The sequence below is a fragment of the Glycine soja genome, chromosome 5, assembly GCF_004193775.1.
Source record: "Glycine soja cultivar W05 chromosome 5, ASM419377v2, whole genome shotgun sequence".
Classification (NCBI taxonomy): domain Eukaryota; kingdom Viridiplantae; phylum Streptophyta; class Magnoliopsida; order Fabales; family Fabaceae; genus Glycine; species Glycine soja.
Window position 1 is genome coordinate 12,702,578 of NC_041006.1, and position 26,458 is coordinate 12,729,035.

Consider the following 26,458-nt stretch of genomic DNA (forward strand, 5'->3'; position numbering starts at 1 on the left):
CGTTCTTCATCCTTCATCGGTCTTCAACCAATAAGTTCCCGAAATCGAACGTTTCAATTCATTCTATGTACCCTTGGTGGTCCCCATTTGTTTCGCACACTTTTATTTTCGTTTCATTAACTTTTCGTACCCCCTTTTGACGTGCTTTAGTCATTTACTTAAGTCATTTTCTCGCCTAATCAAAAAAAAAAAAAAAATTTCCACCGATCATTCGAATTGAAATATCTGTTAATTTCTATTAAAATAAAATCCGACCGTTCGGTCATGCCGTAACCACGTTGGAAACCAAAAAGAGGTAAAATAATAATATAATAATAAAAAAAACATCTTTTAGTAAAATAAACCAAAAATATCAATTGGACGTTTCTCTTTGGGATTTCTCTTTCTTAATTGAATTGACTAATAACTAAAGTGAAACTAAGGCTAAAATCAACTCGCAAAGTCAAGCTCGTCCGCAAAAAAATCACTAAAAAGGATTTTAAGGTTCGATACCTCAGTTTTTCTCACCAATTAAAAATGGGTCATTTTAAGGTCCAACGCCTTAAAAGGACCTCCTTCCAAGTAAAAAGAATCGCTTGATTCGCGCTTTTGAAAGAACTACGTAGGTCTGATTTCCTCTTCGATGGAGGGTACGTAGGAGCAAGAGCCCCGCTTTTGTCGACCTCAAAAATAAAAAGAAATAAAAGTTTAGGTACACAATTTCACACAATTCTAAAATTAAGGCTGTTGTCCTTTGGGACAAACGTGAGAGGTGCTAATACCTTCCTCAAACGTAAATACAGCTCCCGAATTTGGAATATTCTTCATGACCGGTTTCCTTCGGTTTTTCCAACGTTTTCCACAAATAAACGTTGGTGGCGACTCCATGCATTTTCCTCCTTTGGAAGACGCACCCGTGAGCCTCGCCTCGCTCGCCCGCAAAAGGGTAGATTGCGACAGTTGGCGACTCCACTGGGGACTGTTTTTGTGCGTTGGGCCTATTTTAGGAAAATGTGGAATTGTGAAACTTTTGTGTGTGCATTTTTTCTTGAACTGTGTAAAAATAATAAAAAGCTATCTTTTCCACATTTTTACACTGCATTCTAAGCACCCACGGGTTTGAGTAAAAAAAAGGGGCCCTATACCCGGGTTCATGGAAATCTAAGGAGTGAAGGTGGATCTATGGTCATGCTAGGTCTCCGACTTGCTTGATAATAGTGAAACCTCGTATAGAGCTTTCTCTCTTTATAATGTGTTGTCGCTTGTATTCCATACTGCCGCAATATTATTATCTTGAGTGATGATACCTCTAGAAAACAGCCATGTGAGATATGGATCGTTGGGAGTAGTTATTAGAGACCCCTAGATATTATCCTATAGGTCCCTAAAATAGGGGCACGAAGCGAACACGCTGCGTTCCTTTTAAACACTGTCATGCATATAACCTAAATGTCATGTATGCCTTTGCTGTATGATTATTTGTGGATATTGCCATGCTGTGTACATCCCCGTGTTATGCTTTTGCGCGTCTGCATCATGTCGTCACGCACGCGTTGTATGTTGGTCTCGTCTTTTGTCATGGGAAGCCAGAAGGTCCATATCACCATCTTAACTACACACATAGGGAACTGCGTTCCCGAATGCGCAAGTAAGAAGAGATGATTTTCCGGGCTCTCGTGTCCGTAAATGCATTCATATCATACATCTCTTCAAGGCATCATAATGAACATATCGTTCCTGCATTTGTCTGTTATCATATTCCAGCGTCACATTTTGCATGAGTCATTGCATCATCATGCATATGCGTTCAACAAACTTTTTTGATCTACAAATTGCATACCAATTGTTTTCATGTTTGCTCATGCGTGATCCTTATGTTTTCCTCTGCAAAACAAAAACAAAAAAGAAAGCGTGAAAATTCACGCTGCATTCTTAGTTGCATATATTCGGTACCATGAGCCAACCATGTTGGGATCATAAACCCGTTTCACTTAAAAAAAATGATTGAACATGGTACCTAATGCATGGTTAACTAAGAAAAGATGTTTCTTCGGGCATCTCAATTTCATAATTACATTTTCCATGCATAGCATACGTATTCTCGAGTCTTTCAAATATTGTTGAAGTATTGGTGATCAAAATTGTCATTCTTTGGATTATGGGGTTGAACCAAGCTCATGCTTTTACGAAAAGGTTCATTAAGTCAAGTTGAAGCATGGAAGTAACCATCTTGCAAAAAATTGGGGCAAAAGATGGATCGAGTTACATCGCTACTTTGTCTACTGCCAAACATATTTAGGATTGTCAATGTGCCTGTTACTTCCAGTTTCACCTTGACGAAGATGTCATGGACCATGTTGAAAATCTAAATTGATTAAACCCCATGTCCTACGTAAAAATTCGCAATACTTCAACTATGCATCATTCACATACATCCATGCTTTTCATTGGTTGCATTGCTCATTGCATTCTTTCCTTGAAAAAAAAGAACTTAATCATTGTTATAAAAAAGAAAAGAACACGCTTTACGGTGCCCTTACCGAATCTGTGCTAGAGCTAGAGTAATGGGTGAAGTAGAGAAGGTGCAATAGCAGATGGAGGCCGACATGGAGGCCATGAAAGAGAAAATGGCCGCAATGATGGAGGCCATGATGAGCATGAAGAAGATAATGGAAACCAATGCGGTTGCAGTTGCCACTACCAACGTTGTTGCTAAGGTGAACCCGACGTCCCCATCCGGCATCAACCAAATATGGTAGGCAAAGATTTGGGAAGTACGGGCGGCCCCCATGATGTGAAAATTCAAAACAAGCACGCCTTCCCGCCATATGGCTTGCCTCTCAACTATACGCCACCCAATGTGGCGTACACTCCCAATAAGAATGTCAATAACTCCACTCCTATACCCATTGAGAGCCAACAACCCCAAACTGATCATGCACATGTCTCTTAAACTGTGGGGGAGACACATGAAATTCCCCACCACAATCTAGCCGACTTCGAGCCTTGGCTCGGATATGCCACTGAAGGGCAAGCAGTTGGTGGTATACCCCTGCAAAACACTTTGGAGGGCCCTCAGTATCACCCCCAGCTACACCTCTTGCATTCCACAACAAGTAAAAACCCTTGTGCTATGGCAAAAATGGGAAAGTTGGATCATATAGAGGAAAGGCTCAGGGCCATTGAAGGAGGTAAAGATTATGCCTTTGCTAACCTAGATGAGTTGTTCCTAGTACCCAATATCATCACCCCTCCCAAGTTCAAGGTGCTGGACTTTGACAAGTACAAGGGGACTACTTGCCCCAAGAACCATCTAAAGATGTATTGTCGGAAGATGGGGGCATACGCAAAAGATGAGGAATTGTTGATGCATTCCTTCCAAGAAAGTCTTATAGGGATAGCTGTTACCTGGTACACTAGCTTGGAACCTTCCCGAGTCCATTCTTGGAAGGACCTAATGGTTGCCTTCGTTAGGCGGTGTCAGTATAATGGCTTCGGATAGGATGCAACTACAGAACATGTGCAAAAAGGAGCATGAATCCTTCAAAGAATACACCCAAAGGTGGAGGGATCTGGCAGCCCAAGTGGTACCCCCAATGATGGAAAAGGAGACGATAATCGTGATGGTAGACACATTATCGGTATTCTACTATGAAAAGATGGTGGGCTACGCACCTTCAAAGCTTTGCGGATTTGGTCTTCGCCAGTGAAAGGATCGATGTGGGTCCGAAAAGAGGCAAATTTAGTCATCCTGCTTGGACGAATAAGAAAACTGGGGCAAATGAAGAGGGTGAGGATGAAGGAGAAGCCCATGCTGTGACTGCCATTCCTATATAGCCAAGTTTCCCACCAACCCGACAATGTCATTACTCAGCCAATAACAACCCATCTCCTTACCCACCACCCAGTTATCCACAAAGGCCATCCCTAAATCAAACCACAAAACCCACATACCACACGACCAATGCTAAACACCACTTTTAGCACGAACCGAAGCACCAACCAAAAGGGAATTTTGCAGCAAAAAGCCTGTAGAATTTACCACAAATTCTGGTGTCATATGCTAAACTTGCCCTCATATCTACTCGATAATTCAATGGTAGCCATAACCCCTGCTAGGTTTCCTCAACCTCTATTTTTTCGAGGATACGGCTTGAATGCAACATGTGCATATCATGGAGAAGCCCTGGGGCATTCCATTGAGCACTGTAGTCTAATTGATGTGGGCTGGCTGAAATTTGAGGAGAATCGCTTGTTGAATCCTAATACTGACAAGCGACACCACACATGGGGCAATTTTGAAAGCTATTGTTAGATGTCTCTAATGGCTCATCAGGATCTTCAAGTTTATGCCATTATTATAAACCATAGTTACAATGCTAAATAAAATGGATAAATTTGATATCTTTGTCCCTCATCCTCTCACAAACGCACCTTTGCTTATTCAACTTTCACCGGAATGTGGGTCCAAGCCATTGGTTTGTTTGCTCAAGCGACCTGCGCTCCTGAGTGTTGACTTCCAAGACCGTTCAATCAGATATTACTCGTCTTGCACGTTGGTGGGGGTGCTGTGAAACAACGAGTAAAGTTCAAAACAAATAAGTTTCAAAATAAAAATAAAAATAAAATGTTCAAAAAGAAAAAGAAAAAAAAAAGCATTTGATTAACTGTGTTTTCAAGACGTTCAAGTGACCTCATTTTATCATTCCAAAAAGTTTGTCTTTTTAGAGAGAAGTGATTTATCAAGAATAGGATGTTGGACAAATGGCCTCAGTTATCTTAAGAAGGGGGGGTTGAATTAAGATACAAGGACTATTCCCCAATTAAACTTTCACTCTCTCTTTTTGGATTAACAATGCACCCTTAACATGAATTACTCAAAAGACAATTCAAAATAAACTTCTTTAAAGCAAAAGATAAATAGCAATAAATAAAAGAAGTGTAAGGGAAGAGAGGAATGCAAACTTGATTTATATTGGTTCAGCCACTTCCCGTGCCTATGTCCAGTTCTCAAGCAACCCACTTGAGATTTTCCACTCTCTTTGTAAAACTCATTTTACAAAGTCTGAACCACGCAGGGACAACCCTTCCCTTGTGTGCAGGAATCCTCTACAACAAGAGACCCATGGTCTCTTAATCCCTTTTCAGAAATAAGAAGAAGAGAAGAAGAAATCTCTCTTAAAAGAGATAGATTGTACAATGAAGATTAATCAAAATTCCTTATTGAATATGCAAGTGGTTGACCAAGGAATCTTTTTGAGAGGATAAGACACTTCAGTTCAGAAAAACTCTTAATCTTTTGATAGGATAAAACTTTTTGGGCAATGAAAACTCTTTTTAAATTCGTGTTTCCAAGTCACCTTTGATGGCCATTCATAAACCATTTGAATAGATGTGACTCTTGGAAGTTATTTTCTGAAAATCTCCTCTGGTAATCGATTACAAGACTTGTGTAATCGATTACAGGCTTTAAAATTTGGATTAAAACATTCAATAAACTGCTAGTAATCAATTATCATCCATGTGTAATCGATTACACATTATAAATTTGGAATTCAAATTTCTAGTGACTGTGATAAACATTTTCAGCTGCTGGTAATCGATTACTAGAGAGTAAATCTCAATTTAAAATGATTTAGATAGAATTCTTTGGCCAAACCTTTTGCTTTTTCAATTTTGAAACTTCTTCCTAAGATTCTAGAGATCAACTTGATCCTATATCTTGATTTTCTTGGATTCTTGTCTTGAATAAAACTTAGAAGCACTTGATCCTTTGGCATCATCAAAACATCAAAACATTTTGCTTCTACATGGGAGTCATTTGACTTAATCCATCAACTAAAAATCCTTCAACTATTTCTCGTCCTTGGGAAATTCTTTTTGCAAGAATCAACTGCTTCTTTCATTCTTCCTCACTACGAGGTTGTGAAAACAAGACAATGATGGTTACCTCATAGCCCTACACGGGGGCAATGAAGGGCACCGTGCATGAACCTCAAGCGAACCTAGGGGCAGATTAGAAGTTCTCACCCAATAGGTTCCCTGCCACAAGGTCATGACGAAAGACAACGATTGGTACCTCAAAACCCTACACCGGAGCAATGAGGGGCATCGTGCATGAGCCTCAAGCGAACCTAGGGGCAGATCAAAAGTTCTCACCCGTCGATGTTTTTAAACAAAAAAAAGGGGGGGGGGGACAAACCCTGGCATTTCAATGGATTGATTAAACATCAAAAAGCTCCATTGTCGTCACTCCAAAATGGTCAAGTGACTAAATAAAAAAAAAACAAACACTCTGAGAGAGTTCCCGAAGAGATTTGCAAAGATACGATAAGGTTGCATGAATTATTGCCTCTTTCAAAAGGACAGTCAATCTGTGTTTTCCAAAAAAATTTAATTAAATCAAGATCAAAATCACAAAATAGGGAAAGAATGTCATGAACATTGTACAACTTTCCATTGCATTGCATTGTTGCATATGAAGTCCGCATTCACCAAATTTCACGACAAAGGTTGCATGCATCTGCATCCCTAAAATTCATGTTAACTACATAGATTTCCTACATCTAATGTCCAATCTTTTGAATGACCGGCCCTTTCAATGAGTCAATCTCTTGCATTCTCATAAGGGTGGACCCTTGGGTACACGTCCTCCACTTCAGAGGACTACACGTCCTCCACTTCAGAGGACTACACGTCCTCGCCTTCAGAGGGTTACACACTCTCGCCTTCAGTGGACTCCGCATCTGCACCTTAAGAGAATTGAAGGTCCTCTGCCCTTAAATACTTAACCGAGACTTACGCTCCCGGTTAAGGGGCCAGTAGTTCCCTTTTATTAGTTCCTGGGCCACCCCCTGATATTGAAGGGTGTCCAAATGTGCGAGCACAACCAGAGAGGGAGACTATCACGCAGCTACTATGCATACCGGGGCAAGATTTCACCCGTGCCGCTGCAAAGAGACGAGTGCGGGTCATGCGCACCAACATGACTACTCTTGCACAGATATGGATGACGTTGCTACTTAGCAACCTTCCACCCGGCGACCGCAATGCCAATCTCCCCCTGCAGAAATATCAGCAAGGTCATGCCATCATGACATAGGTAAGTATGCACATCGCTCAACTGATTTCTGATGTCATTTATTGTTTGCAGGGATTGCGCCCGCAAGACACCCAGTGGACCCAAAGAAGTCCAGCAGGGTCCTAGGGTTTCCAGCTCTGATTACAGGCCTTTGTCAATTGTACGGAGTGCCTGTCACCCCCAGTAAGGTCATCAGGCCCCCTACTAATCGAGCTTTCATCAAGAAGTACTGCGCCCCCAGGCAGGCGCAGGGCGAAACACCACAGCAGCCAAGGGATGGCCGGCAGCGGGCAACAGACGCACCGCCACCACCTCTAGAGTTCACCTCAGCTCATCCACAAAAAGGTTAGAGCGTTGCCTATGACACATGACCGACCAATACGCAACCAAGTCCAAAGCCAAAGGTCAGCAAAGTACTAGGTCCGTGACCGACAAGTCATAAGGCGTCCAGCTCAAGACGTTAAAGAAGCGCTACTAGGAGGCAACCTAGTACCTTTTAAATCTCTGCTTGTTATTTGATCACCTTTGTTTCTCCAGTCATAGTAGGACACACCTAGTTGTTCATGATCCTAGGAATTTAAATAAAACAAGCACAAGCTCGGAGGGTAGTCATACTTCACAAAATATATGTATGTGTGTTTAGGTAGTGAAAATACCTTAGATATGCATGTATATAGCAAAAATACCTCACAAAATATATATATGTATGTTTAGGTAGCAAGATACCTTGGATACGCATGTATATAGCAAAAATACCTCACAAAAATATACACATGTTTAGATAGCAAAATACCTCATGAAAAAAAAAAGAAAAAAACAAAAACAAAAACAAAAAGAGAACAAAATATATCTTTCAGCTGAAAAGCCAACATGCTTTTGAAAAGAATTAACTTCTAGCTTTTCTATGAAAAAAAAATCACTGATCATAACCAGTTTTTTGAAAAAAATGTGTATACACCTGAAGGGTAAATGTTGTGAAAATTTTCCCGAACGCCCAAAATGGACTCAGATGAGTGCATGAATTGATAAAAGAACATATTTTGGAAACACTGGGTTGACTTAAATAGGGAAAATGAATCCTGAGCCCTAGTGTCACATAACCATAAAAACATGATGCTTGAGTGTCCTCATAGGTACATGCATGACCAGTTTTGCATAAAATTTCCTAATCGTCATCGTTGCATGTGTGTCATGGAAATAATGTGGGGCATCCCCTTTATCCCCGAACCGCTGTCCAAACCCTGACATATATCATGTCCAGCTGTTCTACAAGCCTTAAGCCAAAATCCCAACTTACCATAAACCTTGACCCAGGGTGAGAATGTCAATCCTTGCCCTCGGAAGAAAACAAAAAAAGAAAATTCCCAATCAAAGAAAGGGAGAAAGCAAAAAAGAAAGAAAATTCCCAATCAAAGAGTGGGAGAAAGCATAAAAAAAAAGAAAGAAAATTCTCGATCAAGGATCGGAAGAAAACAGAAGAAATATACAGAAAGGTCTTTGGACCAGACAATATCTAAACAATACAGAATTGTCACCAAGTAAACAAGAAAAAGAAAGGAAACCACAACCTAAAGTGGTCCTCTCCCCTTGATTGCCAACCAAAATCTTGTGCGCTAGCGACTTTCTCGCCCCGCACTAAACAAAAACAGAAAAGGAAAAGGCAAGAACACTCAAAGCCACATTCCCCACAAGAAAACAAACCATTCCCAAGAAAAATTCCTATTGATCCATGATCATGCATGTAATCTTTGATTTGATAGGAAATGATTTGCAAAATCAAGTCATGACATATCTATGGTTCAGAATTAGGATAAAACACTTACCTGTGTGAGATTGATACACTTTGAGTGATTTTCTTCTATTTTTGTTGAACCCAGTGCTTCCTCTAAATGGTCATTTAGAAACGAAATGCTAACATCCAAAATCTCATTTACGGTTATGAGAAAATTTCATCAGCACACTCTCCTTCCCCGATAGACACATTATTTTTCATCCAAAAAGCATATGTTGCTCTGATCAGTTGGAAGTTTTGTCTCTTTACAAAAGCATGTCCACATTTTAGTGAAGAAAACACCGAGACTATTTTTAGTCTCACAGTTATCAAGAACTATGTAGGTCTGAGTTCCTCATCACAAATTGAGGATACGTAGGAGCAAAAGCCCTACTTTTGTCGACCACCCCACCTTTTGTTACCGTGACCCAAGAGTCCGGTGGCATGCAGGGCCACATGACCGTGGGATCCCCAAATCCGTATGTTCCATCATTTATCATTTGTATGTTATCTTGTTTCTATGACTTGAGGGACTAATGTTTGTTTTGTTTTTTCGATCGCCATTTATTTTGTGCATACATTTTGTTTGGACTGTTGTGTTAGTGCTTACTTCGTTATTGTCGATAATGTTTGTTGAAATTCTGGAACCTTGTAGAGTTTTCCTTTAGGAACATCGTTCTAAAAATAAAACGAACAAAAAGCATGATAACGCCAAGAATAGAAAAAAGAAAGAGGCGATGTGAACAAATGTCGTATCTATAACGAAAAGAAAAGAGTTTTTGTATGTAAAAAAGTGTATGGAAAGATTTAGTGTGTGTAAATAATGTGTGAAAAGAAATTCTTGTGTGTGAGCAACGAGTGTATATAAAGAAATTTTTTTATAAACCACGAGTGTATGTTGAAAAACGAAAAAGAAATCTTTAAACAGGAATAGAGTTTTTATATAAATCGTGTTGATATAAAGAGAAAGAGTTTTTAATGCGTGTGTATACAGAAAAAGTTTGTCGTGTATAGGAATGTAGGTGTACAAAGAAAAGCTTTTCTCATAGATGGCGATGGATGTATAGTTTTTGCAAATGTAAAAAATGAAACAAAAAGAAAAAGAAAGAAAGATTTATTTTTCCTTGCTAAAGCATGTTCGCCTTTTTAGGTGAAAAAACCCGGTGGACCATTCGGTCCTGCCAACAAATCTTATCCGAAGCCCCATGAATTGATTGTCATTCATGCATCCTCCACCATCGAGTCTGGAGCCCCACGAATTGATTGCCTAGCACTGTTCATCTATCCTCTACCCTCAAATCTTATCCGGAGCCCCATGAATTGATTGTCATTCATGCGTCCTCCATCATCGAGTCTGGAGCCCCACAAATTGATTGCCTAGCACTGTTCGTCTATCCTCCACCCTCAAATCTTATTCGGAGACCCATGAATTGATTGCCTAGCGCTGTTCATGTGTCCTCCACCATCAAGTCTAGAGCCCCACGAATTGATTGCCTAGCACTGTTCATCTATCCTCCACCCTCAAATCTTATTCGGAGACCCATGAATTGATTGCCTAGCGCTGTTCATGCGTCCTCCACCATCGAGTCTGGAGCCCCATGAATTGATTGCCTAGCACTGTTCGTCTATCCTCCACCCTCAAATCTTATTCGGAGTCCTATGAATTGATTGTCATTCATGCATCCTCCACCATCGAGTCTAGAGCCCCACGAATTGATTGCCTAGCGCTGTTTGTCTATCCTCCACCCTCAAATCTTATTCGGAGTCCCATGAATTGATTGCCTAGCGCTGTTCATGCATCCTCCACCATCGAGTCTGGAGCCCCACGAATTGATTGCCTAGCGTTGTTCGTCTATCCTCCACCCTCAAATCTTATCCGGAGCCCCATGAATTGATTGTCATTCATGCGTCCTCCACCATCAAGTCCGGAGCCCCACGAATTGATTTCCTAGCGCTGTTCGTGTATCCTCCACTGTCCTATTCGGAGCCCCATCAATCGATTGCCTAGCGTTGTTCATGTATCCTCCGTTATCAAGCGCGGAGCCTCCGGTGACTGGGAAATATGGTTTTTTGTTATTTTCCCGATTAGTTCTTTCGCCAAACATGTGTGTATGTGTATATTATGTTATTGGTGTTTTTTGTTGTTTGTGTTTGTTTTGTGTTAGGCAGAGAAAGAAGAAGGAGAGACGGAAGTCGTCATAGACTAATCACGGAAAGGGCGAAGACGAACGAAATTAGTGTTTTATCTTTGCTTTCCTCTTATCTCTGATAAAAGGTAAGTAAAGAGGGGCAACTGTCATACCCTAATTTCGTCTGGGGACCATTGTTTGATGACATGCAACCTTTGGTTGACCGCTTCGAGGTACTTGGCACCCTTTGTTTCACAATACGTGAAGTTCCGAGACATGCCGAAAATCAAAAGGAAGCAGTGTTACGCAATCCGTGAAATTTCGTAACATGCTGGAAATCAAAAGGAAGTATTGTTATGCAATCCGTGAGTTTCCGTAACATTTCGAAAGCTAAAAAAGGAGTAATTACATGACCCATAAGGTTTCGTAACCTTACGGAAAGAAAACAAGTATCGTTACGAAATTCGTAAAGTTTCGTAATGTTACGGAAAAAGAATCACCAAAAAAGCAAAGGGGGTGTATTTAGTAAAAAAAGGGGTGCAAATAGTAACCAAGCCCACTTGGGCCTTCCAGGATGTTCCTCCAGAAGGAGGTTGCTTCTAGAGGAAGCAACCTGGCTCGCCTGGGCGAGCTGGGTGGCAAGCTCCTCCCCTATTTTCCTATAAATAGGGGGAGGAGTGGAGGAGAAAGGGGTTCAGCCCTTCTGGTACATCGTAATCACTTAAAATTAGTGAGAAAAATTGTTTCCGTGAAGAAATTCCAAGCCGAGGTGCTTCCGTAACGTTTTCGTGGGTGATTTCACGAAGATTTTCAACCGTTCTTCGTCGTTCGTCGTTCGTTCTTCGTCGTTCTTCGGTCTTCAACCGGTAAGTTCCCGAAATCGAACTTTTCAATTCATTCTATGTACCCTTGGTGGTCCCCATTTGTTTCGCGTACTTTTATTTTCGTTTCATTAACTTTTCGTACCCCCTTTTGACGTGCTTTAGTCATTTACTTAAGTCATTTTCTTGCCTAATCAAAAAATAAAATAAATTTTCACCGATCATTCGAATTCTAATATCCGTTAATTTCTGTTAAAATGAAATCCGACCGTTTGGTCATGCCGTAACCACGTTGGAAACCAAAAAGAGGTAAAATAATAATATAATAATCAAAAAACATCTTTTAGTAAAATAAACCAAAAAAATCAATCGGACGTTTCTCTTTGGGATTCTCTTTCTTAATTGAATTGACTAACAACTAAAGTGAAACTAAGGTAAAATCAACTTGCAAAGTCAAGCTCGTCCGCAAAAAAATCACTAAAAAGGATTTTAAGGTTCGATACCTCAGTTTTTCTCACCAAGTAAAAATGGGTCATTTTAAGGTCCAACGCCTTAAAAGGACCTCCTTCCAACTAAAAAGAATCGCTTGATTCGCTCTTTTGAAAGAACTACGTAGGTCTGATTTCCTCTTCGATGAAGGGTACGTAGGAGCAAGAGCCCCGCTTTTGTCGACCTCAAAAATAAAAAGAAATAAAAGTTTAGGTACACAATTTCACACAATTCTAAAATTAAGGTTGTTGTCCTTTGGGACAAACGTGAGAGGTGCTAATACCTTCCTCAAACGTAAATACAACTCCCGAATCTGGAATATTCTTCATGACTGGTTTCCTTCGGTTTTTCTGATGTTTTCCTCAAATAAACGTTGGTGGCGACTCCATGAGCCTCACTTCGCTCGCCCGCAAAAGGGTAGGTTGCGACAGCGCGCATAAGTGAATTTCGGCTTTGCGCGTGTCTTCTCGCTTTGTGGATGCATGCAACGGTGCAGTTAGCGGGATGAGCCCTCACTTAATGTGTGTGTCCAGCTCATCCTTCTTCTAGATTCTTCCTCACGCTCAGCCGCAGGAGTGGTGCACTCAGCCGCAAGAGTGGAGCGCTCAGCGGATGGCTCGCTAAGCCGGCAGATTGGCTTGGCGAGAAGCTAAAAATCAGCACTTCACAAACTTTCCTAATTAACCTGAAATTGAAAAGAAATGATTATTAAATACACAAAATGGGAGTACTAAATACTTATTACCTATATTTAACAAAAAGTAATTACAACACTACAAAGTAACCATAAATGGGAGGAGTTAGATACAATTTTCACAGATTTCTTACACAAAAGTTAGTTGTATTCATCGACTAACATCTGCGCTAGAGTTGTAAGATCCTTCCTCAAGAGCTTCCACGGCAAGCCCTCGGTGTTAAGAACAAATCCCCTTCTAGGGATACACAGCCGGGCTGCCAGCTCTTGAGGGTCTGGCCTCAACCTGCAGAACCTAGAGTAAGAAGGTAAGCTCTCGCCTTGCTCCAAGACCACTGGAGTCTTCAAGAAGGTGTTGAGGGAGTCCGCATCGAACTTAATCAGGTGCCCTCGAACCCTAACCTGCTTTGGTTCTTTGTCCTTAGGGACATATAGGTTTGCATAGAATTTTTTAACAATTTCCACATCGATGCTTCCTTCAAAAAAATTAGTGAGTTCCCTGTGCCAGTTCCTCCTCTCGACTTCTCTTCTGAAGTCATCAAACTCATTAATGTATAGCTTCACATTCCTCTGTGGAAGAATGTTCTAGCCGAGGATGTTATCTGCGTAACGATCCCAGACATCCCTTGATACAAATCTGGATGAGTCATAACTGGCCTGGGACAATGTAGTTGTGGCTTTTCTCTTACGAGATGCCATCTGCAAAACAAAAGAATCAAAACACAAGATTGGGCAGGAAATTATTCCAATTAAAAAGTAAAGAATACAACTGAAAATCAGATTGGGCGCTTAGCGCAAGATACTCGCTTAGCATGGCTTAGGAAAAACTACTCATGTGCTAAGCATGATAGCCACGCGCTTAGCAAGTGAACACAAATCCAATTTTTTTTGCAGAATTGGCTTAGCGAGCAGTTAAGCCCAATTCCATAAATTTTCAAAAATAGATAAGGATTTGTGCTTAGCGCGGCAAGGCGCGCTTAGCGCGACTACTCTACTGAACAACACTGGCTTAGCGAGCAGGCTCGCTAAGCCCAATTCCAACAAATAGAAAAATAGAGAAATAATTATGCTTAGTGTGACAGCGCACACGTAGCGCACAACAAAACAAAGAAATTTCTAAGTGTCTAAGAACACATTACTCGCTTAGCGCACAGACGCGCTTAGCGAGTTCATAAGCAATTGAACTTAATGCATGTGAAATTACATAACTACCCCTAATACAAAAACTAGTCTAGGTGCCCTAAAATACAAGGGCTGAAAAATCCTACATTTCTAGGGTACCTTACCTATATTATGGAGCCCCAAATACAAGGCCCGAAAATAATGAAACATTAATCTAATATGTACAAAGATAAGCGGGCTCATACTTAGCACATGGGCTCGAAATCTACCCTAAGGCTCATGAGAACCCTAGGGCCTTCTCTTCCATCTCTGGCCCGATCTACTTGGAGTCTTCTATCCAATGCCCTTACGGGTAGGATTGCATCAGAGGCTGTGCAAATGCTAGAGGAAGTGCATGAGGGATACTTTGGAACACATGCCAACGGACATGCCATGGCCCGGAAGATCCTGAGGGCAGGGTACTACTGGCTCACTATGGAAAATGATTGTTGTATCCATGTGAGAAAGTGCCACAAATGCTAGGCATTTGCTGATAATGTCAATGCTCCACTCGTACCTTTGAACGTCTTGGTAGTGCCTTGGCCATTCTCTATGTGGGGAATAGATGTGATTAGAGCTATTGAGCCCAAAGCTTCGAATGGACACTGCTTCATTTTGGTCGCCATTGACTACTTCACCAAATGGGTTGAAGTGGCTTCGTACGCTAGTGTGACCTGGAGCATGGTGGTTAGGTTCATCAAGAAAGAGATAATCTGCCAGTATGGGTTGCCTAGGAAGATTATCATTGAGAATGCCACCAATCTGAACAATAAAATGACGAAAGAAATGTGTGAGGATTTCAAGATCCAACATCACAATTCCACGCCTTATAGGCCCAAGATAAATGGGGCAATTGAGGCTGCTAATAAGAACTTCAAGAAAATAGTTCAAAAGATGACCGTGTCATATAAGGATTGGCACGAGATGCTCCCATTTGTGCTGCATGGTTATCAGACCTCGGTACGCACATCAACTGGGGCAACCCCGTTCTCTTTGGTATACAGGATAGAGGTTGTGCTTTTATTTGAAGTAAAGGTTCCTTCGTTGAGGATTCTACCCGAATCAGGGTTGGAGGAATCAGAATGGGCCCAAACTTGCTTTGATCAATTAAACCTTATAGAAGGTAAGAGGTTGGCCGCCATAATCCATGGATGATTGTATCAAAGCCGAGTAAAGAACATTTTCGACAAGAAGGTATGCCCACACAAGTTTAGTGAAAGGGATCTCGTCTTGAAGAAATTATCCCAAGCTCAAAAGGACCAAAGGCGAAAGTGGGCTCCAAATTATGAAGGACCTTTTGTCGTGAAGAAAACTTTTTTTGAAGGAGCATTGCTGCTTGCCAGCATGGATGATGAAGAGTTGCCTTTGCCCATGAATTCCAATATTGTCAAACAATATTATGCTTAGTACCTGGGGCAGCTAGATGGTTCAATGCATGATTTTTCTCCAAAGGCTTATTGGGATCTCCAAAGTCTTAGAATCCTTTGTAAACCATGATCGCAACATTAATAAATATTGGATTAATGATTTGCATTTTAACTTCCTATGTTGTGTCTTTTACTTCTTTATAGTACATACTCTCGATCTTGAATCAATGGGGTGCCGTAAGCGTTTAAGTAAAATTGAACATGATAAACACTTGTTTAGTTGTAACACTTAAACATCCAAATCATAAGCATGCATGCATTTCCATCTTGTCATCCTGCAAATCGGAGGATAAATAAAAGTCATTTTGGGTGATGGTCAATACCAAACCAAAATCAAGACAAGGGTAAGTGAAAGGTAATATCGGTATTTTGTGGTGTTGTTTCACATTTACTACATGATGTCATTTGCTTTATTTAAAAGCTTAGGGGCATGTACGAGCAGGTGCTAGGCCCATGATCAATCAACCATCATCCCGCGTCCGGCTCAAGACATTAAAGAAGTGCTACAAGGAGGCAGCCTAGTATCTATAATTCTGCTCTTAAAAATTCCTGCTTTTGTTTATTTGTCTATTATTGAATTATATTTGAATGCGCCTAGTTTTGTTTGCAACCATAGGAGTTTAAAAAATACCTATATATAAAAGTGACAAGGAATAATCAGAATTTTTTCAAAAAAAAATGATGGGGTTAGCTCACTTGGGCGAGCATGTCTAGTACAGAAGTTTAAAATGGGGGGGGGGGGTGAAGCCATTTCTTCACCCCAAAATCTCCCCCAACCTTCAAGAATGCCAAGGCCTACGGGAACAATTGATTCCAGCTGCCCCAAGTCTCCATTGTTGAGTTTTTGCTCTCCTTTTTGCATTGTTGTTCACTCCCTACAAGTAAGTGCCACTTTCCTTTGATCTTTGGCTTTCCATTGTAGTATTTTAGTGCTTTGGTTGCTTTTTTTTTCCAAATTTCGTGAGACGAATTATGTGTGAATCCATGCTTGATTGGTTGGTGTCGTGACCTGCCCTTCGGTGGGGGCGCGAAAAGGCTTCTCAAATGGGCTAGTCTTCCATTGAAGGAAAACGCGTGGAGTCGCCACCAACATTTATTTGAGGAAAACGTCAGAAAAATGAAAAAGACGATGGTCTGTGTATTTTGAAAATGAGGGTTCGAGAGTTGTTTATGCACAGGGAAGGTATTGACACCCCACACATCCATCACAAGGGACAGAAGCCTCTAATCGAGGGTGCAAAATGACTTTAAAATTATGTTTTTCCCTTTTTATGTTTTTTATGTATTTTTCCCTTTTTATATTTTTTTACTTTTTGGGGTCGACAAGGGTATTGCCCTCGCTCCTACGTATCCTCGGGTGCAATGAGGAAATCAGACCTACGTAGTTCTTTCAAAACTAAACATTGGTTAAATTGTTTTTATCCTTTTTTGCAAGATTGATTTTAACCAAACAAAAGTCGTTTAAGGCATTGAACCTTTAATGACCTCTTGATTTTTGAAAGGAGAGAGACGTTAAGGAGTTGGACCTTCGAACGATCTCTTGATTTTGAAAGGAGAGAAACGTTAAGGCGTTGGACCTTTGAATGATCTCTTGATTTTTTGGAAAAGAGAGAATTGTTAAGGCGTTGGACCTTTGAATGATCTCTTGATTTTTTGGAAAAGAGAGAATCGTTAAGGCATTGGACCTTGAAACGATCTCTTGATTTGTGAAAGGAGAGAATCGTTAAAGCGTTGGACCTTTGAACGATCTCTCAATTTTTTTTATGAAATGAAGAAGTTCACGAGTTGGTTTTATTTGGTTTTGGCTAATCAATCTTCAATTGCTTTTTTAAGATAGCAGACGATGTTAATGACCGATAAAAACTTACTTTACATTGATGAAAAGAGTTTACGACACAAACGATCGGCCTTGTAGGAATCGATAACAGATGCGATTCGGAAGCTTTTCGGCCTTGTTTTCTCTTCTTTCTTCTTCTTTCTGGACCTCTGGACTTCAGGGAACTCAGGGACCCTTTCCTTCAGCCTCCCACGCCTATTTATAGCAAAATAGGGGGAGGAGCTTGCCGCGCCCAGGCGAGCTAGTGACTTACTCCAGAAACAACTTGCTCGCCTAGGCGAGCTAGTTGCTTCTCCCCTAAGTCATCTAGTGGGCCCAGGGGTTGAGGAATGTAAAAAAATGAACGATTTTGCCCCTATCTTGAGTTTTATGCCCATTTCCTTCCAAAATGTCATGAAACCCTACGGATTGCACAGTGATTGTTGTTAAGCAGCTCAACTCGGCTGGAAAAAATCCGCATGTTAACAAACAATTCTCCCCGGACGAAATTAGGATATGACAGTTACCCCTCTTTTCTTATCTTTTATTGGAGATAAAATGGAAGTAAAGATAAGACACTAATTTTATTGGAGGGATCACACCATCCAACTAGCCACTAACGGAAGTCCAAGCAGTAAAACCCATGAAAGCATGAAGACATTGAAGTTCTTCCTTTTCTCGTTTTGTTCTTTTTTATTTTTTTCTATATATATATATATATATATATATATATATATATATATATATATTATATTTAAAAAGAAGAGGACGTCGAGTCCTATGAAGCATAGGGACAAAATTTATTGAAGTTTTTGAGATGAAGACATTGTCATCTTCGAAAGTGTAAATGATGGCATTGTTGCCTTTTGGAGGCATACAATGACTGAAGACATTGTCGCCTTCGAAAGCGTAAATGATAGCATTGTCGCCTTTTGAAGGCATGCAATGACTGAATACATTGTCATCTTCGAAATACAAATGATGGTCATTGTTGCCTTTGAAGGCATGCAATGACTGAAGGCATTGTCGTCTTTGAAATGTAAATGATGGTCATTGTCTCCTTTGAAGGCATGCAATGACTAAAGACATTGTCATCTTCAAAATGCAAATGAAGGTCATTGTCGCCTTTTGAAAGCATGCAATGACTAAAGACATTGTCGTCTTCAAAATGAAAATGATGGTCATTATCACCTTTGAAGGCATGCAATGACTGAAGGCATTGTCGTCTTTGAAATGTAAATGAAGACCATAATTGTCTCTGCATGCCATCGGACTTGATTGTCTCTGGATGAAAAAGGAAGACTTCAATAGTCTCGAAAATAATGAAAGCGGATGACCATGATGGTCTCCGCATGCCATCGAACTCGATTGTCTTTGGATGGCAAAGGAGACTAAAATAGTCTTAAAAATAACAAAAACGAACGACCATGATGGTCTCCGCATACCATCGGACTCGATTGTCTCTGGATGCTAAATGAGGCTAAAATAGTCTCGGTCGAAAGACATTGAGTCTTCGACAAAGGAGGCAAATGACCATATTTGTCTTTGTGTGCCATCAGACTTGCTTGTCTCTGGATAGCAAAGGGAGACTGCAAAAGTCTCGGTCGAAAGACATTGAGTCTTCGACAAAGGGGGCAGATGAGGACTTTGAGTCCTATGAAAGATCAAGTGAGGACTTTGAGCCCTACAAAGGCGAGGACTTTGAGTCCTATAAAGGCAAGGACTTTGAGTCTTCTGAAGGTGAGGACCTTGAGTCCTCTGAAGGAGAGGACCTTGAGTCCTCTGAAGGCGAGGACCTTGATCCCTCTGAAGGTGAGGACGTTGAGCCCTCTAAAGGCGAGGACGTTGAGTCCCCTTAAGGAGAGGACTTTGAGCCCTCTGAAGGCGAGGACTTTGAGCCCTCTAAAGGTGAGGACTTTGAGCCCTCTGAAGGCGAGGACTTTGAGCCCTCTGAAGGCGAGGACGTTGAGCCCTCTGAAGGCGAGGACGTTGAGCCCTCTGAAGGCGAGGACGTTAAGCCCTCTGAAGGCGAGGACCTTGAGCCCTCTGAAGGCGAGGACCTTGAGCCCTCTGAAGGAGAGGACCTTGAGCCCTCTGAAGGCGAGGACTTTGAGTCCTCTGAAGGCGAGGACGTTGAGCCCTCTGAAGGCGAGGACTTTGAGCCCTCTAAAGGCGAGGACTTTGAGTCCCCTAAAGCAAAGGACATTGAGTCCTATGAAACAAGCCAATGGGCACTAGTACCAAAGGGCTCAACCTTATGAGAAAGCATGAGATTGACTCTTTGAGAGGGCTTCTCATTTTTAAAGAGAAATCTATCCATTGAACATGATTTTTGGGGATGCAGATGCATGCAACCTTTATCTTGTAATGCAGTAAATGCAAGTTTCATATGGTACAATGCAATGCAACGGAAATTTGTACAATGTTCATGATATTCTTTCCTATTTTGTGATTTTGATTTCGATTTGATTTTTTTATTTTTTGTGGAAAACATAGATTGGTTGTCTCCCTTTTTTTGAAAGACGTGATAACTCATGCAACCTCATCCTATTTTTGCAAATCTCTTCGGGAACTCCCTCAGAGTGTATGCTCTGTTTGGTTTTGTCACTTGACAATTTTGGAGTGATGGCAGTGGAGCCATTTGACATTTAATCAATCAATTCAAATAGGGTTCATCCCTCTTTTAAAAACTTTGATTATTCTACACAGCAAGAAAACACAGTCTTTGGGATCAATCACACGCACCATTGAAGGATGGCAATGGACTGTTACACTTTGGTATATGACCAAGTGAAACTTTCTTCATTTAAGATTATAGAGTGATGCCATGGGTCTGTTGATCCCACTAATACTCAATGGCAAGGGTTGATCCTAAAAGAATTTATGTAGTGAAAGCTACCCTTGGATTCAAAAGGAATCCTAAGGAGTTTACATGAGAGACTAACAACAGATGTTTAGGCATCTTCCACGAACTCTTGGTCAAATGAGCTTTCTTCTCAAATGTGCAAGCATGAAACCTCAGGGGTTTTTCTCTTTTTTTTAGATATATTTTTTTAACAATCATAAGCGTGTGCAGGTTCCATTCCAGAATCCCAACTTAAAAGCAAATTAGCCATTCCTTAATCCACATGGGCTTTATTTTGCTTGTAACGTGGTCAGGGGTAAAAGGGATATGAAGGAAAGGATTAGAGGCTCAAAGAGTATTTGAGGTTTATATTGAGTAAAAACCTCAAGAGCGTTGCTTTGTATCTAAACTTTCGAGTTGGGCTTTACTCCTTTTATACATTAATCTTCCATTGCACTTTTGTGCCTTCCTTGTAGAATTTGGAGATCTTTTGTCTCTTTTTTTCTTCACTCGCCTTCGGCGGATTTCTTTTTCATTTTTTTTTGTTGCCCAACTTCATGCATGTGTATTTGCATTGCTTTTCCCATTGGTTTAGTGGTTGTTCTTACTTGGGGTTTTTATTTTGTTTTTGCTGTTTTTTTTTGTTGCTTTTAGCAGACGAATATGCTTTGGCTCATAGGGGTAGCAAAGGATAAACTAGTGTTTGGGATATTGAAACACGACCATGTGTCATTTCAAATCCTGACTTAGATCCTTTTGTGGTTTGGATTTTAGGACAAAACCTTAACAACACACCCCTGATTGTTTTTTTCTTTTTATTTTTATATCACCCTAATTTTTGCTTAGGCCGCCCTTTCGGGTTTTCAACCTACTGGGTGAGAAATCTTGATCTGCCCTAGGTTTGCTTAAGGATCATGCACGGTGCCTCTCATTGCCCCAGTGTAGGGCTCTAAGGTGTCTATTGTTGTCTTTCATCGTGACCTTGTAGCAAGGAAGAAGAGAAAGAAACTGTGCAGATTCTCGAAAATGAATTTTCAAGGACGAGAAATATTTAAAGGATTTTCAATTGACAGGTTAAGTCAAATGACTCCTGTTCTTGATAACTCACTTTTCTCTCAAAAGAAAACTTTTAAGAATGAGGTTACATGAATGTCTATACTTTTTATTTGAAACACTATCAATCAAACATTTTTGTTCTTTTTTCTTTTTACCTTTTTGTTTTGAACTTTATTCGTCCTTTAGAGATGGCCTTTATGGATGATTGGGTGGTGGGTAATGAGAAGGGATGATATTGGCTGAGTAATGACATTGTTGAGATGGTGGGAAACTTGGCCATGTAGGAATGACAGTCACAACGTGGGTTCCTCCCTCCTCCTCATTCTGTCCATTTGCCCTAGGCTTTTTACTTGTCAAAGTGAGACAATCAAATTTTCCTCTTCTCAGACCCACTTCGATCCTTTCACCGGCGAACACTAAATCGGCAAAGGTTTAAGGCATGTAACCCACGATCTTCTCATAGTAGAACACCGGTAACGTGTCTACTGTCATTGTTATCAACTTCCTCTCCATCATTGGGGGTGCTACATGAGCTGTCATATCCCTCCACCTTTGGGCATACCCTTTGAAAGATTCGTGCTCCTTTTTGCTCATGTTCTGTAGCTACATCCTATCCGGAGCCATATCAAAATTGTACTGATACTGCCTAATGAAGGCAAACATTAGGTCCTTCCAAGAATGGACTCGGGAAGGTTCCAAGTTAGTATACCAAGTGACAACTACCCAAGTAAGACTTTCTTGGAAGAAATGCATTAGCAATTTTTCATCTTTTGCGTACGCCCCCATCTTCCAGCAATACATTTTCAGATGATTCTTGGGGCAAGTAGTCCCCATGTACTTATCAAACTCTGACACCTTGAACTTCGAAGGAATGACCATGTTGGGTACAAGGAACAACTCTTCTATGTCAGCAAAGGCATAATCTCTACCTCCTTCAATGGCCCTAAGCCTTTCCTCTATATGATCTAACTTCTTCTTTTCCGCCATAGCAGGAGGGACTCTTCTCGCCGTAAAATGCAAGGGTTGTGGTTGTGGGCAAAACTGAGGACCCTCCAAAGTGTTTGGTAGGGGTACACCACCAACTTCCTGCCCCTCAGTGGCGTATCCGAGGCGAGGCTCGAAGTTGGCTAGATTGTGGTAGGGTACTTTATGTGTCTCCCCCACAGGTTGAGAGACACGTGCATGATCAGCTTGGTGTTGTTGGCTCTCAATGAGTATGGGAATGGAGTTATTGACATTCTCATCAGGAGTGTGCACCACGTTGGGCGGTGTATAGTTGAGAGGCAAGCCATATGGTGAGAAGGCATGCTTATTCTGAACTTGCACAAAATGGGGACCGCCCGTACTTCCTAACTCTTTGCTTACCATATCCGAGGTTGGATGATTTATTTGGTTGAGGCCAGATGGGGGAGTCGGGTCCACCTTAGCAATAGCGCTGGTAGCAGCAACTGCAGCCGCATTGATCTTCTTCATGCTCATCATGTCCTCCATCATTATGGCCATTTGCTCTTTCATGGCCTCCATGTCGGCCTTCATTCGCTCATGCACCTCCTCTATTTCTCCCACTCTAGCATGGGTTTGGTAAGGGTGCCGTAAAGAACGCTCTTTCCTTTTGATAACAATTATTACAGTTCTGATCTAAAGGAAAGAATGCAATGAGCAATGCAACCAATGAAAAGCATGGTTGTATGTGAATGATGCATTGTTGAAGTACTGCGGGGTTGAACCAATTAAAACAATGTGGTTCGTCACCTATTGTCCAAGTTGTCGCAACCTACCCTTCGGTGGGAGGGCGACGCGTGACTCGCGGGATGCGTGTTCCACGAAAGGAATACGCGCGGAGTCGCCACCAACGTTTATTTGAGGAAAACGTCGGAAAAACCGGAAAAGACGCGATCTACGAACTTTTAAGTGAAAAGGTTCGGGAGTTGTATTTACGCATGGGGAAGGTATTAGCACCCCACACGTCCGTCACAAGGGACGGCAGCCTTTAATCGAATGTGCAAACATGACTTTGATTTTTACATTCCCTTTTATGTCCTTATATCCTTTATACCCTTTTTATATTTTTTCTCTTTTTGTGGTCGACAAGGGTGTTTCCCTTTGCTCCTACGTATTCCTCAATTTGGGATGAGAAAATCAGACCTACGTAGTTCTTTTTTTATCAAGTGATTCTTTTTACTTTTAAGAGGTGATCATTTTAAGGCGTTGGACCTTAAAAATGATCCATTTTACTTAGTGAGGAAATGAAATGACAAACTTCAAAAGCCTATTTTTTATGGACGAGCTTGACTAGGCGAATTGATTTTAGCCTTTTAGTTTCACTTTAGTTATTAATCAATTCGATTAAGAATGAGAAATCCCAAAGAGAAAACGTCCACTTGATTTTCCGCTTTATTTTACTAAAAGATGTCTTTTTGATTATTATATTATTTTTTACCTCTTTTTGATTTCCAACGTGGTTACGGCACGACCGAACGGTCGGAATTTATTTTAACCGAAGTTAATGGATAATACAATTCAAACGTTCGGTGGAAACTTATTTTATTTTTAAGTTAAGCGAGAAATGACTTAAGTAAAATGGCTTAAGCACGTCAACAGGGGGTATAAAAAGTAAACAAAACGAGAATAAAAATGCACGAAACACAATGTGGACCACTACGGGCACATAGAATGAATCGAAAAGCTTGGTTCGAGGTACTTACCCGTTGAAGATCGAAGAACGATGAAGAACGAATGAAGAACGTCGAAGAACGGTTGAAAGCTTTGCGAGATTCCTCACGGAAAACGTTACGGAAACGTTTCGGAAGCGCCTCGGCTTAGATTTTCTTCACGGAAACAATTTTTCCAAGCAAATTCGAAAGAGAGAGAAGTGCCTAAGGGGCTGGACCCTTTCCTTCTTGCTTTCCTCCCCTATTTATAGCAAAATAGGGGAGGTGGTTGCCGCCCAGCTCGCCCAGGCGAGCAGGGTTGCTTCCTCCAGAAGCAACCGCCTTCTGGAGGAATCTTCTGGAGGGCCCAAATGGGCCTGGGTGCTATTTGCACCCCCATTTTTACTAAGTACACCCCCCTCTGCTATTTTTTGGTGATTCTTTTTTCGTAAAGTTACGGAAACTTACGAATTTCGTAACGATACTTGTTTTTTTTCCGTAATGTTACGGAACCTTGCGGATTACATAATCATCCCCTTTTTGACTTACGGAATGTTACGGAACCTCACTTAATTATGCAACGATGCTTCCATTTGATTTCCGGTGTGTCACGGAAACTTACGGATTGTGCATCAATATTTTTTTGGTTTTTCGGCATGTCCTGGAATTTCACAAATTGCCTAATGATGGGTGCCAAGCACCTCACGAGGACCAAAGAATGGTCGCACGTCATCGAGCAAAGGTCCCCGGACGAAATTAGGGTATGACAGTTGCCCCTCTTTACTTGTCTTTTATTGGAGATAAAAGGAAAGTAAAGATAAGACACTAATTTCGTTCCTCTCGATTTGGCGAGAGTCGCGGGTGACCATAAAATCTCCACATGCAAATGACTTGTTGTTCCCAAAATTTCACAAATTGCCTAATGATGGGTGCCAAGCACCTCACAAGGACCAAAGAATGGTCGCATGTCATCAAGCAAAGGTCCCCGAAAATTAGTGTATGACACTAGTTTGGCTCCTCCCGGTTGACGAGAGTCGCGGGCGACCATGAAATTTCCGCATGTAAATGACTTGTTGTTCCCGGAGGAACAAAAGGTGCATAAGACTATGTCAGTCTCTGCATGCTATCAAGCGTTCTGTCTTACAGATAGCAAAAGAATGTTTGTACGGATAACCACTCGGGTATTTCCGCGTATCATCGGGCCCGCCGCCTCTGGATGATACAAGGGTGCAGAATGACCAAACTTGGTCTCTGCTTGTCATCGGGCCCGCCGCCTCTGGATGACAAAAGGGTGCGAATAACCGTAAGGTATCTCCGCGTATCATCGGGCCCGCCGCCTCTGGATGATACAAGGGTGCGAATAACCGTAAGGTATCTCCGCGTATCATGGGTGCAGAATGACCAAACTTGGTCTCTGCTTGTCATCGGGCCCGCCGCCTCTGGATGACAAAAGGGTGCGAATAACCGTAAGGTATCTCCGCGTACCATGGGTGCAGAATGACCAAACTTGGTCTCTGCTTGTCATCGGGACCGCCGCCTCTGGATGACAAAAGGGTGCGAATAACCGTAAGGTATCTCCGCGTATCATGGGTGCAGAATGACCAAACTTGGTCTCTGCTTGTCATCGGGCCCGCCGCCTCTGGATGACAAAAAGGTGCGGATAACCGTAAGGTATCTCCGCGTATCATGGGTGCAGAATGACCAAACTTGGTCTCTGCTTGTCATCGGGCCCGCCGCCTCTGGATGACAAAAAGGTGCGGATAACCGTAAGGTATCTCCGCGTATCATGGGTGCAGAATGACCAAACTTGGTCTCTGCTTGTCATCGGGCCCGCCGCCTCTGGATGACAAAAGGGTGCGAATAACCATAAGGTATCTCCGCGTATCATGGGTGCAGAATGACCAAACTTGGTCTCTGCTTGTCATCGGGCCCGCCGCCTCTGGATGACAAAAGGGTGCGAATAACCATAAGGTATCTCCGCGTATCATGGGTGCAGAATGACCAAACTTGGTCTCTGCTTGTCATCGGGCCCGCCGCCTCTGGATGACAAAAGGGTGCGAATAACCATAAGGTATCTCCGCGTATCATGGGTGCAGAATGACCAAACTTGGTCTCTGCTTGTCATCGGGCCCGCCGCCTCTGGATGACAAAAAGGTGCGGATAACCGTAAGGTATCTCCGCGTATCATGGGTGCAGAATGAGTCATGGCAACAAAAGGCGGTGTGGTCGACAAAAGCGAGGCTCTTGCTCCTACGTATCCTCCCATGAGGAATTCAGACCTACGTAGTTCTGGATAACTTGTGAGACTTGAAAAAAGTCTCGTTGTTTTCTCCACTAAAATGCAAACATGCTTTAGCAAAGAGACAAATATTCCAACTGATTTAGAGCAGCATATGCTTTTTTGAGTGAAAAACAATGCGTCTACCGGGGAAGGAGAGTCTGCTGATGAAATCTCCCATAACCATAAATGAGATTTTGGATGTTAGCATTTCGTTTCTAAATGACCATCTAGAGGAAACACTGGGTTCGACAAAAATA